At 39.8% G+C, this 18,150-nt stretch overlaps 1 pseudogene; it reads right to left on the minus strand.

The window, feature by feature from the left end:
* Positions 1-4,160: 4,160 nt before the first annotated feature.
* On the minus strand, positions 4,161-5,574 carry LOC136691524 (uncharacterized; annotated as a pseudogene).
* Between the last annotated feature and the right edge of the window lie 12,576 nt (positions 5,575-18,150).

The raw sequence follows: 18,150 nt of genomic DNA on the forward strand, positions 1-18,150 counted from the left end.
ATGATTAAAATTATGTCTATGTGCATTTATTTCAAATTCTACAAATTTTACTCTGGGTTTGTTCGTGTTTCACTGTGTGTCAGCTGCTGGAGCTGAAGGTGGTGTTTTTTTTAAAGTTCAGAACATTTTCTAATTTACAGAAAAACTGTAGAAATATGAGTATGTGGAAGAGGAGATGTGTGTGTGCTGCAGGGCTTTTAGTCATATTACAGGACGCAGTGTTTAAAAAGACAAACAATTGTTAAAATGTTTATTGAATTGATTAATAATTAGTAAATCATTTATTAGTTATTCATATGTTAAATTATTGATTACTGATAACTGATAATATAATAGGTTGCGTATGTATCAAATGGGTTAATAAAGTTGTTGGTCGATGCACAGTTTCAGAATAAAAGGACAAAATCGAGACAAGATCAAGTTTCTGTACTTGAGTAAATTTTCAGTATTACTTCATTGTTAAGCATTGAATTCAAACCCCATTCATATCTGACCTTTAATGAGTCGATGGTTGTGTGTTTACTTACATTCCCTGACTTCAGTTCAAGGGCACACTGTTCCTCCGGGTCCAAGAGGTTCAAAACTTCAGGTTTTTCAACTCTCAGGAGTTTTTCAGAGTTGGGGGCTCTTTATTATTTACTCTTTATTACACAGGCCTTTATAACTCATTATATCTAAATCTGTAAGAGAGTTGTGTCATAATTCTACAAATCTTTTAGATACCATGAGTTATATTTCTTTCACCACTGCATTATATACAAACAATTATCCTGAAGCTCAGTTCTAGAGGTAGAGAGGATACTCCACTGCTCTTATCTGATCTGAAAACTGGATTATCTCATAAAACGACATGAACATAATTTCTTCATCTTTCTTTGTTTTCCTCCCACAGCTTGTGTTGAGGATGGCCTCCATTTCTAACATAAAAAGCGGCTTCACCGTCATGACCCAGGTTGTCCCAGGTGGACCGGTACAGACTGGAGGCAGAGTATCAACCCCACACCCTGTCCAAAAACTTCTGAAACGAGAGAACCAAGCCCTGGGGGTTAGAAAGCTCTATTATCATTTCATTTTAGATTCAAACCAGGCAGTTTAGGACTTAGCTCTGTTTCTGTCCTCTGCAGACCGCGCAGATCGGGATCGGGATCATGATTTTATTGTTCGGCATCGTGTCAACTGTGCACTTGAAAGCACCTTTTGTCTACAGTTATGTGACCTTGTGGGGCCCAGCTGTTGTAAGTTCACTTTGTGTAGACTTTCATTTAATTCAACCGTGTTTAAAATTGAAATAACCTTATTATTCTTCATCTTCTTCTCTGTTCTAACAGTTCATTATCTCTGGTGTTCTGTCCATTGTTGCAGTGATCAAAGCCCATCCCTCTTTGGTAAGAAAACACAACCCATGGTGTTATTATTTTTATTAGTGACATTTTACAGATTATCAGAGATCAGTTCATGCTCAATAGCCACTTTTCTAAGAGCCCTAGTTAGAGTTAGCCCAGTACAGTTTGTTTTCTCTATCCTCAAACATACAAATGTTTGTTTCCTAAGGTGTATATGTACATATCACTGGGTTAAAAAAGTTGTTGCTTCATAAACATGTGCCATAGGGGTGTGATACAAATGTTGTAATCTTCTAAACTAGTCTTTTGTGGACAGCCACCTGACAGTCACATCATTCCACACACTTTTATATTTGTAAATATTTTAATAGTGAGATTTTACAGATGACCAGTGATCAGTTTTTCACATTTATCACATTTTATAAAACCTCAGAGAGAGTACAGCTAGAGAAAGTAGATCATCTGCTGGTACATGGTTTTTGTTCTGCATCTTCTCAGCCTTCACCAAAGATTGGTTTCTGACCACAGAGCTGCTCTTACACAAATACTGTCATTGGTGGATGACTTTCTATCTAGCAGTGACACTGATTTGTGTAAAAAACCCAGCAACAAGACACACACACAAAACCACACACACACACACTTTGATGTCAGTGTCTCTGCTGTGCTGAAAATGGTCCACCACAATTTTACTGATAAAAACAGTAATTTAGCCCAAAACCTGCCAAAGCCTTGTCATTATAACAGAATAAGAGAGATTATAAGAGAAGAGTGTTTAATGCACACAGCTCTGGCCTGTAAATTAAATTAAAGTAAAGTAAATCACCTGCTATTCTGTGAAGTGATGCTGCTGTTTTCTGTGTGTCTTCTCCTGCAGGTGACGTTCTCTCTGGTAATGAATGTGATGAGCTCTGTGATTGCTGGAGTAGCCATCGTCTTGCTGTCCACCAGCCTCATTTTATTTCACTCAGAGTATTTTTGTCGTGACATCAGTTATAGAGAACCACACCGTCATGGAATATATTACACAGAGCAAGAGTGTAAATCTTTACAGGTGTGTGTTTCTCTGGTAAAATAAACTTTAAAAGTAATTCTAATGGATATAATTCTAATATATATATATATGAAAAATATAGAAAAATGGTTATAAACTGCTCAAGGGATGAGAAACATGCTGCACAAAGCATTAGCTGCATTTTTGAGAATTTGAGCTTGAACAAATATTTTCAGGGTCTGTGTGTGTGTGTTCAGGAATTCAGCAGTCCTGACTGGCCAGCATGTCGGGAAGCAGTACAGTAGTCTGAGTGTATGTGCTAAGACAGATAGGTGCTGTAATACTGTGATAGCCTGTTTTTAATCAACACTACAGCCAACACAATAATGACTATGCTCTGTATAGCAGAAACAATATGTAAAATCTGTCATATCTGTAGTCCACCGTCCTGAGCTCATCTGAACAGTGGAAATGCACAGTGGAAATGTGTGTCATGGTCTGACACATCCAGCATTCAGATTGCTCACATATACAAAATAATTAACAAAATAAAAAAATAAACAAAATAAACACATTTTGGAGCCTTCTAAACGATGTCTTTTTCAGGAGCATCTCTGATTATTTCCTCGAGACAGTTTCAAATTAGAAAAACAGCATTACACAAGATGCTCAGCCTTCAAAAATATCAACATTAGAACTTCTCTGAATGATCCTGTGTTTCAGGAACTGGCTTATGGTTTGACTGGAGTTCTGCTGATACTCACAGGGCTGGAGTTTCTCATCTCTATCTGTTTGTCTGCGTTCATCTGCAGATCGTCCTGCAGCTCTGAAGTCACGGTGAGACACTGCCTCCATTTTCTCACACTGTTGTTAATAAAGATTTTAGTATTATGCGCCACACCCTATAGTTTGGAATGGGGAGGCGAACTCAGAGGGATTTGGGATGGAGTTCGGAGCAGTTTTGAGTGTGTCTAGAACCAGGCCCCAAAATTTACAGGGAAGCAATACGTTGGTGAGCTTGGAAAAGATAAAGGATATGGGTGCATATGTATAAATTATGTGCTTGAGAGGTCCATCGACTGAGTGTCTGGATGGTATGATTTGAAAGGCATTGATGGCAAGCTGTAGAGGCAGCACCGATCCTGAAAGAGTGAGCAGAAAAGTGTAATGGGTTAAAATTACTAAGTGAAAGGATTCATCGTAAGTGGGAATGAAACCAGTGGCGAGTGGCGACCGAACCCAATTATGTTGTAAACAATGGATCGAATTGGTAGGCACCTTGAGATAATCTAAGCTGCAGGTAGTGTGTAAGAGGTTCTTGTGGGCTTATAGGGGACGGGAGTTTAAAGAGAAATATTTGAGAAGAATTGTGAAATTGATCGGTTTTACTGTGTTTAATAGTAAACACGAGTGTGTTTAGATCGAGTATGAGTAGGTCAGATAAACAAGGCTGGAGAGAACCATAGTGAACAGAAGACAGGGTTGTGAATTCAGAGCAATGGAGGAAGCCAAAAAAGCTAAAAGGAACATGGCTTCGAGGGTGGCATTGGTAGTTGGTGATACGTAGCTGGATCGCAGAGTAGTTAGGCAGCAGTAAAGAATGTGAGAAGAGATAGGCATGTGTTGAGGTAGATGATGAGGTTCAGTCCTTCTCATTCCTTTAAGGAGCAAAGCAACTTGGTGGTGATTAGTAAACGGATGGGGAGAGCCATAAATCAGTTTAAAAAAGAAATTAATAGCGGCTGCATAGATTTGTTAATTTGGATGAACGGATAGAATATTGAGAGCTAGTGAATGAGTGGAATGCTGTGAAATAATGTAAATCAGAAGAAGGGAATGTTATAGAGTTTATGTGATGGAAGCACCAAAAACATTGCCGAAAATGGTGGAACCGGAGTAGGATGTTGGTCGGACTGTGGAGCCAATAGCTTGAACTGCTGAAATTGGAAATGAGACAGAGAATCAGCAATAGGATTAATGTGAGCATGAATGTAAACTGCTTTTAATAGAAATTGATGTACAACTGAGTGCCAAGTGAGGCAGCGAACGAATGGTATGAGACTGAGTGAACTGGAGCGTCCTTTATTAATAATATAAACGACTGATGCGTTATCTGAATGGAGAAGGATGACTCGGCCAGTCCATTCATGTCCCAAAAAATTGCAGCTATGACAGCAGGAAAGAGTTCGTGGAGCGCAATGGAGTCACCGGAGTCTAGCGCTAGACGGGTGAATTGATCAGGCCAGGAAGATGTGAACCAGTGTCCCTTGTAAAACCCTTCACACCCCAGAGATGGGGCCGCATTGATGAACAAATCGTCCTCTGGATTAGCTAGTGCATCATTGTAAAAGAAAGAGATGCCATTCAATCTGCGGAGGAGAAGCAACCAGAATTGTAGCTCTGAAGCACAGGCTTGGTCCAGGGAGATTAACTGAGAGACAGAAGAGGCCGAAGAGGCTAGGTGCAGCAAATGAGAGATGAAGGAACAACCTTTTGAAATGACACTCATGGCGAAATTAAGATGCCCCAAGAGGGAGAGGAGTTGATGTTTGGTGACACGTTGAAGAGTAAGAAATTCAGAAAGGAATTAAGTAATGCGGGTCAGCTTGTCATGCGGGAGTGAAGCGCAAAAAGAAACTGAATCCAGAAAGATGCCCAAGAAATCAATTGCGGTAGCAGAGCCGATAGTTTTCTCTGAAGATAAGGGAATGCCCAGGCGATGGAAAACAGCAGTGAGAGAAGTGATGCAGCGGGCGGGAGGGGAGGATGTCGAATCGAGGACCAAAAAATCATCTTGGAGGTTTACCACGTACGGGACATGATAGACATTAAGAAGGATCCATGAAAGAGCCTCGGCGAGTGTGTCGAAAATCCTGGGGCTGCTCTTACAGTCGAAGGTCAGGCGAACTGCAAAGAAGAATTGTTTTCACGCCATTTCACCCCAAACCAGAAGTGCCAGAAGTCAGGATGGAGGGCGATGATTTTGAAGGTGGAGACCACATCCGATTTAGCCAGCCAAGTGCCGCAGCCAAGGAGCTTAATCAATGATATGGCATCGTTGACCCGAGCATAGGAGAGGAAAAATTCTGAGCAGGGCACTAGTCTGTTTATTGAGGGCACAGAAGAACCACGCGGGGCTGACAAGTCAATGAGCCGCTTCTTACCAGAATTTTTTTGAGTGGCAATGCAGATGGGGTTAATGTGGAAAGTAGAGGGGGAGTGGGGATAGGGGCCCATCATGAAACCCTCTGAGACTTGTGGAAACCCTCTGAGGTGGAAGAAACCACCTCAGGCTCTGATTCAGCAGAGAGAAGGTTGGAGGCATGGAAGGAGGAGACGGGCAGAACCACCATGATTGGGGAGAAACCACACAAGAGACCATCAAGGAGATAGCATACGAATGCAGGGTCAGGGTGGTGCGAGAGGCAGCTTGCGAGCTCAGGAACGTTGACAGGGGTGGAGAGAAATCGGATCAGTCAGCTGTTACCAAACTTAGGTGGCCGCTTGGGGCAGCTCTGCCAGGCTTGCGCTTGAGTGCAGTAGGTGCATACATGGAGGAACCTGCAGGAAGACACAAAGCAGCCAGCAGAATTGAAATTATTGCAGATCATGGAGCCATGAAGAAACAACAGGCGTCTACCACGGGTATCACGGGAGCTAGAAGTGGTGATACACTGAGTGGGGGCCTGGTCAGGAATGAAGGAAAAATTAGGGCCCGGAGTGGGTGCCGGGGGCGACCTGCAAGTGGGATGAGAAGGATTGCTGCACAGCCCAGAGGAAAGTGCAGTTCAGCCAGCGAAAAAGCGACAGTAAAGTTCCAAGTCGAACGCAGCCTAGTAGGAAGGAATATTCCACTGCTGCAAGAAGGCGGCGGCCCGTGCGGAGAAGAGCCGATGGTAGTCGTAAAATCCTGAGCCTCCAAAATGGACTGCGAGGTCGAGAATGATGGCAAAGTAATCGTCCAGTTCCTGCCTGCAGGCGTCTGCGCACAGAACGCGTGAGTGTGGAGCGGGAATGACGAGAGCGTGTGGAAGAGCTTGGAGCAGCTGAAGTGGCAGGTGAGGCAGGCATGTGGACGGTCGAACACAGTCTCTTAGCGCTGAGGACAGGTGGGGCATTGGGCAACCAAGTAGGAGAAGGAGAGAAGAGTTCATGGTCAGGAGCGAGCCGGTCGATATCCATAGTAGGAGTAGCAACTCAGTGACACAAGCAGGAAGTATGAGACTAGCGACTTCATTGTCACAGAGATTACAAGTTCAAGTTCAAGTTCAAGAAGTTTATTGTCATTTCAGCAGTATACAGTGTTTACAGTACACAGTGAAACGAAATAGCGTTCCTCCAGGACCAAGGTGCTACATAAGACAATACACAACATTAAAGTGCAACTAGTGCAAAGCTACTGCAACATAAAACAGTGCATACACATTAACGTGCAAAAGATATGGCTAAGAAAATACAAAACAATATCCATACAATACAATACAATACAATGCAATACAAGACAATGCAAAACCATAAGTACGGAGGGGGTGAGGGAGAGAGACACTGCAATTAAAGTGTATTGTGCTGTAAACGATAACTGGATGTAACCATGACGTAAACAGGATATGTGTAAACAGTACACTCATTCCAGTCCAATAGACCAGTGTTTGCGTGAAGAAGTGTGTGTGTGTGTGTGTGTGTGTGTGCTTCTTCAGTGCAGTCTCAGTCTCTAGGTGTTCAGGAGTCTGATAGCATGTGGGAAGAAGTCGTTACGGAGTCTGGATGTGAGGGCTCGAATGCTTCAATACCTTTTTTCAGACGGCAGTAGGTTGAGGAGTGTGTGTGAAGGGTGTGTGTGATCTCCCACAATGCTGAGTGCTTTGCGGGTGCAGCGAGTGGTGTAGATGTCTGTAATGAAGGGAAGAGACACACCGATAAACTTCTCAGCTGTCCTCAGGATCCGCTGGAGGGACTTGCGATCTGCCACAGTGCAGTTTCCAAACCAGACAGTGATGTAGCTGGTCATGATGCTCTCGATGACTCCTCTGAAGTTGAAGGGTATAAATAGGCCTGGGGTTTGTAACTCCCAAAATTCTGTCATAGTATAACTATATAGTATAATTATTTTGTTTAAGGGAGGGAAGAGCAGAGTGAAAATTGTTTCTTTCTGTTGCAGGTTTATCTCCACAACACTTCCCAAACCAACAATGAGTTCGAGGAAAACGTTTGACTTTCCAGTTAAATTACGACTGTTGAATGTATCTCTTACATTTATCTTTATTAAATCAGACATTTATTACTGTAAAACCTAGCAAAAATCATTACTTCTGTTCTAATTTGTTCATATTAAATGCATCACTGATTCTGCTTATGAATGTTAAGAATTTTTATCAGTTCTTGCTGGATTCTTTCGTCGGCCACCGATCCAAGGAGCGTTTGAACCTCTTCAAAAGACCACGGCATAATTTTACGAGCTGCCGTCATGAGTCGGATAAAAACAACGTGATCTCTGCTGCAGCTGGAGATTTTACAGATGGAGAGTTGGTGCTGGTCGTCTGCGTTGCGTGGCGTAGAGTGACGACTCTCTCTGGACTATCAGCGCTCTGCAAGGTTTACACGCCACGGTTTAGTCCCTACTTGACTCGCTCTGAACCACGAGAGAACAGACACTAAACAAGAACCTGCTTCCAGAACCAGGACCTGATTCACCTGGTGGAGGAGAAGGAAAGACCAGTGCCGGTATTTTGAATAATGTTTTGTATGTACACATGAATTTTTGACACATTAAAATAAAAATAAAATATTCCTAACTAAGACTCACAGGCTCCTGACGACAGGCTCTGGGTTCATCTGCTGCAACACTCATTTTTTCATCAGAGCTCTGGAAAAGCTTAAAGAAGAAAAGACCAAGAAAGTTTAGCTAAACATTGAGGCACTGAGGAAGAGGTCTGAGTGTATTGCCATAAAAAACAAAACAAAGACAGCGTGTTTTGTCAGAGTTTCAGTTGTTGTACCATCATCATAAGAACTCAGAAGACCCAGTGTAAACATCTGTTTACCTAAAGCAGACATTTTGAAGTATGCTGTTACAGTAAATATCCAGCAGATGGCGATGTACTACAGTGTACACTACGAGTAAAGCAGCATATGTCCATTTTGTTACTGTGATGCTGCTGTAAAATTAATAAAAACATAAAAATATTCACATGACAGTTTAACTGTGGTGTGGCCTGTGGTCACTCAAACACTCACCCAGTCACTCACACCTGTGGACAGTTTCACATACTCACCCAGTCACTCACACACTCACACAGTCACTTACACACTCACAACTGTGGTCACAAGGAAAAAGTGTGATGGAAAAAGGTGCACAAGCAACAGGGAAAACCGAAGCCTTAAAGGCTGATGACATTCTACTTTATTTTTATGCACCTGTATACAGCACCCTCCATAATTATTGGCACCCCTAGTTAAAATGTGTTAAAAGCCTTAAAATAGTTTAATTTTTCATTGCAGAAGCATAATCTCACTCAATCTATCTCACTTTCTAAAAATTTAGAATAAAAGCAACCTTCAACTCCATTAAAAAAAAGAAAGAAAGAAAAAATCCTGACTAAGAAATAATTATTTCTTATAAAACTACCTGTTCAACAATTATTGGCACCCTTAAAAATTTCTTGGTAATAAATGTATTTTAACCATTTATGTCATTTCTACTGTAGTGTATAAAGTGGATCAAAGTATGTAGGAACCTTTAATTAGTAATTCATCACTTTCTGTTTCCCTGGGGTATAAATATGGCGTTACACAGAGGCCTATTTCTCTTACTCACTCTTAAACATAGGAAAGACAAGAGAACACACTATTCAAGTAAAGCAGGTGTGTGTCGACCTTCATAAATCAGGCAATGGCTACAAGAAAATAGCCACTCATGTGCAGATGCCCTTATCTACAGTCAGAGAAATCATCAAAAAGTTCAAAACATCTGGAACTGTGACAAATTGTGACAAAGCCTGGAAGAGGGTGCAAGTTTATCTTGCCCTCACATACAGTGAGAAGGACGGTAAGAGAAGTAAAAAGTTCTCCAAAGCTCACTGTAAGAGAATTGAATCAAATGGTAGCATCTTGGGGATACGAGGTCTCTCCCAAACAACCATCAGGTGCTGTCTACATGCCAACAAGCTGTTTAGAGGCATGCACGGAGAAAGCCTTTTCTGAGTTATATTCATAAGTATAAACGGGTGGAGTTTGCCAGCAGTACTGGGATTTTAACTGGGACCATGTGCTTTGGTCAGATGAGAGCTTTTTGGCAACAAACACTCTAAGTGGGTCTGGCATAACACCAAGCATGAGTACGCAGAAAAACACCTCATATCGACTGTTGAGTATGGGGGAGGATCGGTGATGCTGTGGACCTGTTTCTCCTCCAAAGGACCTGGGAACCTTGGGATCATGAACTCTTTGAAATATCAGGACATTTTGAATCAGAATCTGGTGGCTTCGGCCCGAAAACTGAAGATGGGTCGTCACTGGGTCTTTCAGCAAGATAATGACCCTAAACATGTGGCCAAATCTACTCAAAACGGTTCACAAGGCACAAAATCAAGCTCCTCTCATGGCCATCTCAGTCCCCAGACCTCAACCCAATAGAAAACCTGGGGTGAGCTGAAGAGGAGAGTGTATAGCAGAAGACCCAGGACTCTGGACGATTTAGAGAGGTTATGCAAAGAGGAATGGTCGAAGATCCCTCTTTCTGTATTCTCCATCTCGTGAAGAGTTATAGGAGAAGATTAAGTGCTGTCTTGTTGGCAAAAGGAGGTTGTATAAAGTACTAACACCAGGGGCACCAATAAATGTGGCACACATGATTTCATTCAAAATATTTATTTCTTAATGTGTGATTGTTTTCCCACCAAATAAAGGCACTTGAATTAAAAAAAATAATTTATTAGAAGAAAAAGAACACTTCTTAACCAGGGGTCCCAAAAATAATGCAGGGCGCTGTATATTGTAAGATATACAATAAGTAACTTAAATAGCAAAAAAAAAAGTAAATTAAGTAGCAAGGCACTTAATCTCCAACTGCTCCACAGGTGCTACAAATGGCAGATCACTACTCTGTTTCCACTCCCCCCGTATATGTGTGTGTTTGTGTCTGTGTGTGTCTTTTTCAATCCCTCAGAGGGATTTTGTATATTTTGTGGCCTAATCCGATGTTATTTGATGTAAAAGCTCATAAACATATTTTAGAAACACTATAAATAAATTGAGTGAGGAACTTAAAATTATAAGAAAAAATATCTCAATGTAACCACAGATGTGCTTATTCAGGTCCCTGAGCCACAGTCCCAACACAAACCACCCAGAAATTTCAAAACATTCAGCAGCTTCATCAGATGAACACAAAACTAGAGCGGCTGGTATTCCTCTAGAAACTGATCTCATTTACAGGTAACGATTTCCTTTCTTTTTCCCTACATTTGGTTTATTTCTTGTGTTATTGATATATTTTTGTTGATGTGTTTGTGTCAAATTATAACAGAATTAGTAGCTAGCTTAATCTGAACTATTTACACCACATTTCAATTGGTTTAATTTTGAAATAAACTTAGAAAACTCTGTCTGCACACCTCACTGCAAAAAAAAAGTTATTTAAAGTGTTTAAAAGCAAATTAACTGAGTTTCTCTTAAATAAAAATCTGGAATTTAAAGACTATAAAAGGGGAATTTATATTTAGACAAATTAAAGATGTGATTCACATCAAATCCATGTAAAATGTGTATAATTTATTTTATAAATCCACTTTGGAATTACATTTACTAAAGTGAAATTTGAATGAATTTTACAGCTGAAAATATAACAAAAAATGTAAAAGTCTAATAATTGCTTTGTTTTCTTTCTAAACAAGGAAGGTCTTTTAATGTCAGTATCAATGTATTAAAGTTTAGTCCATGTTCAAACTTTTCATAATTAAGCCTGGCTTTAAATTAGTTTTCTTTACTGTTTGAAATATCACACTGATGGAAATCAAAGCGAAGATTTTTCACACTACATGATGTTTTCCATTTTTGAGAAAGGTAAGTAATGTTTCAGTCTGTGGAACAGGAGCTTTGTGTGCTGCAGTGTTGTCTGTTATATAGCGATAAGATGCAATGTTTCAGAAAACGAACCCATTATAGACATTCTTGTCTGTTTCATTAGCAGAGGGTTAATATTATATTTAAATTTGTGTTATAATGATATGTGTATTTGTTAAAGAGTTAAGAAAGTTGTTGCTCAATGCACATGTGCCAGAGAAGATGAAAATAAAGGAAAGCGATTGGTCTCTGGATTAATTTAAAAATTCAAAACATTGACTGCAGACTGAGGATTGTGAACTTGACTCAGTTTCCAGTAGCACTTTATTTTGAGTTGTTGAGCTGAATTAGAGAGTGAGGGACATTGAGACTGAAGTTGAGTAGCTGTGCATAAAAAGAGAGGCATTTGAAAAATGGGAAGAAAGAGAGCCCTGATATAGTTTTGCTAACATGGTTCAGAGCAATGGGACCTGATGTTTAGTAACTTGTGGAGCTGAATCATTGACATAAGCATTTGAATCTGAATTTTATATATTTAAACTATATTTATCAGTATATTTTATATATGAAATATATATAAGAGAGAATATGAGGCACTATTTGTAACTTAGTTTTGACAGGTCATTTGGACCAATCAGAGTGTGACACCTCATCCCTTTTGGGAGGGACGCCCCCTTGTCCAATAAGAAGCGTCTATTTGACCGGAAGTCCCGCCCTCGCCTCGACCAATCATAAGCATGTATTTTACCCGGAATTCCCGCCCTCCCCTCAACCAATCACAAACGTGTAATTTAACCGTAATTCCCACGCTCTCTCTACACACGCGCGCACATGCTCTGTTTTATCACAAACCCCCCTGCTGTACGTCAGATAGTTTACAAATATGACAAAGCAGTTAATGAGTCATATCTATTACACGCCCTCAGACCCAGGATTTTACGGAGGGGTTGAGAGCTTGCAAAGAGCTATTGTTGAGAAAATTGGTAAACAGGTAAATGTTGGTGAACTTAAAACCTGGCTAGCAGCGCAGGATGCATACATTCTCCATGAACCTGTTTCTGTGAAATTTAAGAAAAACAAAGTTTTTGTGAAAAACATGGATGAGCAATGGCAAGCCGATTTTGTGAATATGACTAGTTTATCAGAGAATAATGAGAATATGAAATGTTAACTTTAGATATTTTATCTAAATATACTTGGGTACGTGTATTACGGAACAAATCAGGAGCTGAGGTGACAAAAGCTTTTGAGTCTATTCTGATGGATGGGAGAGTTACTAAAAAACTGCAAACTGACCAAGGAAAATATTTTTTTATAATAAAAGCTTTCAAGGATTAATGAACAGGTATAATATTGTTCGTTTTGCAACAGGCACAGGGCAGAAAGCTTCAGTCTGTGAACATTTTAACAAGACGCTTAGAAATAAAATGAGGAAATATTTCACAGCTGTTAATACGAGAAAATATGATGATGTGGTACAGGATATGGTCCTTGCTTAAAATAATAATTACCACAGCTCTATCAAAATGAAACTTGTTGATGTTAACAAATTTATTCAAAGTTTTTAAAAACTTGTACGTGTTGATTCCTTCAAGAACCAAGAAACTACGTTTTAAGTTTAAGATCGGTGACATTTTAAAGATTTCACATGTGAAAAGACATTTTGAAAAAGGATATGATCAAAACTATACGAATGAAAATTTCATGGTTTTGGAACAGATACCAAGAGATCCTCTGGTTTACAAGCTGCAAGATATGGATGGTGAAAACATTGATGGGGCATTTTATGAACAGGAGCTACAAAATATTATAGTCGGAAAAAAATAAAACCTATAAAATTGAAAAAAATGTAGATAAAAAAATACAAAATAGGAGAAAGATGTGTTTAGTGAAATGGGTGGGGTGGCCTGAAAAGTTTAACTCTTGGGTTCCTGCAAAGGACGCGATTGACAACAAAGTTTAAAAAGATTTGATATGAACGCATTGAAAATCATAATCATATAGTCATGTAAGAGACGGGGTTCTACGTCACTCTCCCGAGCAACGCATCCAAAGACATCTATCCTGAAAACAAGCTTTCATGTTACACCACCAAATTTGCCAAGCCTATTGAATTGACAGATGACTGGGAGGTGGCTCTCACGGAAGTACAATATCCTCATTCATGGTACTCATTGACAGCGTGGGAAAGCATATTTTTTGCCCGATTCGATGATGGAATAACAAAAGAATTTTATACCTGTCAAATGAGTCTGGGGTATTACAACAACATATATGCTCTGGTTCAGGCAATGAATAGAGCGGTAAAAAGTTAGCTCTTGAAATAAAAATCTAATATAATGTTAATACCAACAAAATACGTATGGCAACTGGTAAAATTTATTCGCTGGGGGCACATGGGATTCTATCAATTATATTAGGTCTGGAACCAAAAAAAAATTGTACACGTGATGAATCTGAGGCTCCCTATCCGGTAGACGTCCACGCAGGTTTTTATACCCTGTACGTGTATACAGATATTATTCATTATCAAAGGGTAGGGGATAGTTTTGTACCATTGTTGAGATGTCTACATATAACCGGTGAGAACAACAAAATTGTCACAATAACTTACGACAAGCCACACTACGTACCTCTGAGCAAGAGTTTTAAAACCAATATAGTTATTGAAATTAAATCAGACCAGAATCAACATATTCCTTTTCTCTACGGAAAATTAATTTCGAGCCCCAGAAAAAACAAATACTGACATGCACACACACACACACACACACACACACACACACACACACCATGAGAACCCTGTGTGTTATTTTCTTGCTGTTAATGCCCAACAGATGGCACAATAGTAAATTATACTGTAGAACTGTGGCCAATAATGACTTAATGAAAATGATGAATTTAATACCACTGTAAAGTTAATAACACTACATTCACATGTATGTAATAACACTTCCACAATGCAGATATTGTGTCTGTGTTCAGCTGAGAAAGAAGCCACACCTTTTGGATTTACCAAGTCATTATATCATTTATCACCTATCACACAGGCACAGCATAAATAAATGAAGAGACTCGCTTGCTTTGTGGTTCCACAACCACTCATACAGGCAAACAAACTTGTTAACTTTCATTTTCTTTAACAAAACAATAACATTTATCTGTTTTCAATAAATGGAAGAAAAGGGGGAGGACAAAGCTAAGGCTTATTTTATGATTATACTGTAGGAGACCTGATAATTCTTCTTGGTGTGTTTGCAGAATACAGCTTAGTATTTGGCACAGGAACATCAACTACAGCCTGAATTTTGGCTTCAAGAGGATGTACTTGCCAATTTTCTACGTTACCTTTAGAATGTAACAGGTGCATTTCATAACCCAATCGGCATTAGTGAATATTGAAGAAATGTGATCTGGGGTAAGAAAAGCTGAAATTTCATCAGGAAAAAGAGTTAAAGGAACTTGCCACTATCCCTTCAATAAGTCTAGATTAGTTACAGTCCCAAAGCTATATCTGCACTCTTCTATTCTAGGCAAAGGAAAATAATAATAGTTTGTAATGCAATTCAGTGTCAATACAAAATACACTGGTGCCCTTAAGCAGGCAAGGATAACTCCAGAAGCAGGCCTCTACAGGGTGTAACTAAAGGATTATCATTGTCATTAACAAATACAGAACATATTTACTTATTTGGTGAAGTTTATATACAAACCAGATTCCAAAAAAGTTGGGACACTAAACAAATTGCGAATAAAAACTTAATGCAATGATGTGGAGGTGCCAATATCTAATATTTTATTCAGAATAGAACACAAATCACAGATCAAAACTTTAAACTGAGAGAATATATCATTTTAAGGGAAAATATGTTGATTAAAAATTTCATGGCGTCAACAAATCCCCAAAAAGTTGGGACAAGGCCATTTTTTACCACTGTGTGGCATCCCCCCCTTCTTCTTACAACACTCAACAGATGTCTGGGGACAGAGGAGACCAGTTTCTCAAGTTTAGAAATAGGAATGCTCTCCCATTCATGTCTAATACAGGCCTCTAACTGTTCAATCGTCTTGGGCCTTCTTTGTCGCACTTTCCTCTTTATGATGCGCCAAATGTTCTCTATAGGTGAAAGATCTGGACTGCAAGCTGGCCATTTCAGTACCCGGATCCTTCTCCTACGTAGCCATGATGTTGTGATTGCTGTAGAATGTGGTCTGAGATTATCTTGTTGAAAAATGCAGGGTCTTCCCTGAAAGAGATGACATCTATATGGTAATGGTGCCTTTCCAGACATGCAAGCTGCCCATGCCACAAGCTCTCATGCAACCCCATACCATCAGTGATGCAGGCTTCTGAACGGAGCGTTGATAACAACTTGGGTTATCCTTGTCCTCTCTGGTCCGGATGACATGGCGTCCAATTGTTCCACAAAGAACTTCAAATCGTGACTCATCTGACCACAGAACAGTTTTCCATTTTGCCACACTCCATTTTAAAAGACCCCTGGCAAATGTCTGAACTTGTGGAGCTTGCTTAGAAATGGCTTCCTCTTTGCACTGTAGAGTTTCAGCTCGCAATGGCGGAAGGCACGGTGGATTTTGTTCACTGACAATGCTTTCTGGAATTATTCCTGAGCCCATTCTGTTATTTCTTTGACAGTGGCATTCCTGTTTGAGGTGCTGTGACGTTTAAGGGCCCAGAGATCACGAGCATCCAGTAGAGTTTTACGGCTTTGACCCTTACGCACAGCAATTAGTCCAGATTCTCTGAATTTGAATTTTATGCAAGGTTGATGATGTTAACTTAAATTTGCTATTTTATGCTGGGTAACACCATTCTGGTATTTCTGCACTATCTTTCTGCGCAACAATGATGGAATTGGTGATCTTCTTACCATCTTGGCTTCAGAGAGACACTAACACTCTGAGAAGCTCTTTTTATACCCAATCATGTTGTCAATTGACCTAATTAGTGTTAATTGGTCTTCCCGCTGTTCGTTATATGCTCAATTTCCTTTTTCCAGCCACTTATTGCTACTTGTTCCAACTTTTTGGGGATTTGTTGACACTGTGAAATTTTGAATCAACATATTTTTCCTTTAAAATGTTACATTTATTCCGATTAAACTTTTGATCTGTCATCTATGTTCTATTATGTATAAAATAATGTTCACGATACGATGCGATTCAAAAATTATTTGATAACGATATGACTTATTTATATGAGGATTCGGTTTGATAAGTGATCATTCGATACAGTTAGTTGAGGTTTGAGGATGTATTGGCCTAACCCACTAGTTTTCTTAACTCAATAGCACAATTCTGCTTTACCCTCTAACAATTTGAGAGATATATATATCTGGTTGTTTTGAATGGAGCAAAACCAATACATAATATAAAAAATGCATAATTCAGTATATTCAGACAGAGCATTAAAATTTATTCAACTGAATTATTCAGTGGTGTGTTCTCCCCGTGTCCGCGTGGGTTTCCTCCGGGTGCTCCGGTTTCCTCCCACAGTCCAAAAACACACGTTGCATGTGGATTGGCGACTCGAAAGTGTCCATAGGTGTGAATGTGTGAGTGAATGTGTGTGTGTCTGTGTTGCCCTGTGAAGGACTGGCGTCCCCTCCAGGGTGTATTCCCGCCTTGCGCCCGATGATTCCAGGTAGGCTCTGGACCCCCCGCGACCCTAAATTGGATAAGCGGTTACAGATAATGGATGGATGGATGGATGAATTATTCAGTTATATTCTCCGTCTATATTTATACAAAATGTATAAATCATAAGATGAACAGTTTTTAAAAGTACCGTATTAACAATGTGCATCGTCAAAATTATGATTGAACACTTCTTCTGTGCTCTTGGAGAGGAGAAACTTCCAAACATCAGGTCCAATGCTGACTTCTTCATGGGAATCTCTGGGTCATCATCCAGAAAAGAAAAGAGAAATTTAATACAATTTGACAAGAACTATATTATATCAAAATACGTTTGAAAAAAACAAACATTTACCCTTGTTGTCTTCCTCTCTGTGGGAGCTATGTTCATTCTCTGGGTTGGTTGCCTGTCTTTTATTCAGCCTGCCATCCTCTTCTGCCTGAGAATAATGAGCAGATATAAACAATTACATTTATTTTACTAAATCAAATAAAACACATCAGTTTGACATGGCAATATGAATTTAGGAATAACAATAAACATAATGAGCATATTACCATGGTCTCCACTTCAGCTGTTATTCCCAGGTATACGGTGTCCCTGGTGTGGTCATCATCCAGAAATTCCAGTGCCATGAAGCGGGGGTCGAGTGCTGAGGCTTTTCAGAGAAAGTCTTGAATGTATGTGTAATGGGTGCTGAAGTCCTGTCTAAACTTATCTTTCATCTCAGAGATGACTGGCAGCTCACTGTCATCAGGATCAAAACGCTCCAGCAGTTTGACCAGTGTTGGGGTGATGATGGAAATAGTGTGGGTCTTTTCTTTCCTGAGACACTTGGTTGCTGTTTTCAGTGGTGTCAGCAGCTTAATGATCTCAGGCATCAAGGTAATGTCCTCCTCAGTAAGGTCAGGTAGGTTCTCTCCTCGACTCCTTGACTTTATCTTCCTTGTTGTTAAAGTCACAGCAGCCTGTTGCTGCCACAAACGCTCCATCATGTCCAAGGAACTGTTCCACTGGTGGTAACATCAGGAATCAACTTGTGATCTTTTAGTTTTAACTGGGCTTGCTCTTTATGCAAAGCTTCACAGGCTTTG

The sequence above is a fragment of the Hoplias malabaricus genome, chromosome 3, assembly GCF_029633855.1.
Source record: "Hoplias malabaricus isolate fHopMal1 chromosome 3, fHopMal1.hap1, whole genome shotgun sequence".
Classification (NCBI taxonomy): domain Eukaryota; kingdom Metazoa; phylum Chordata; class Actinopteri; order Characiformes; family Erythrinidae; genus Hoplias; species Hoplias malabaricus.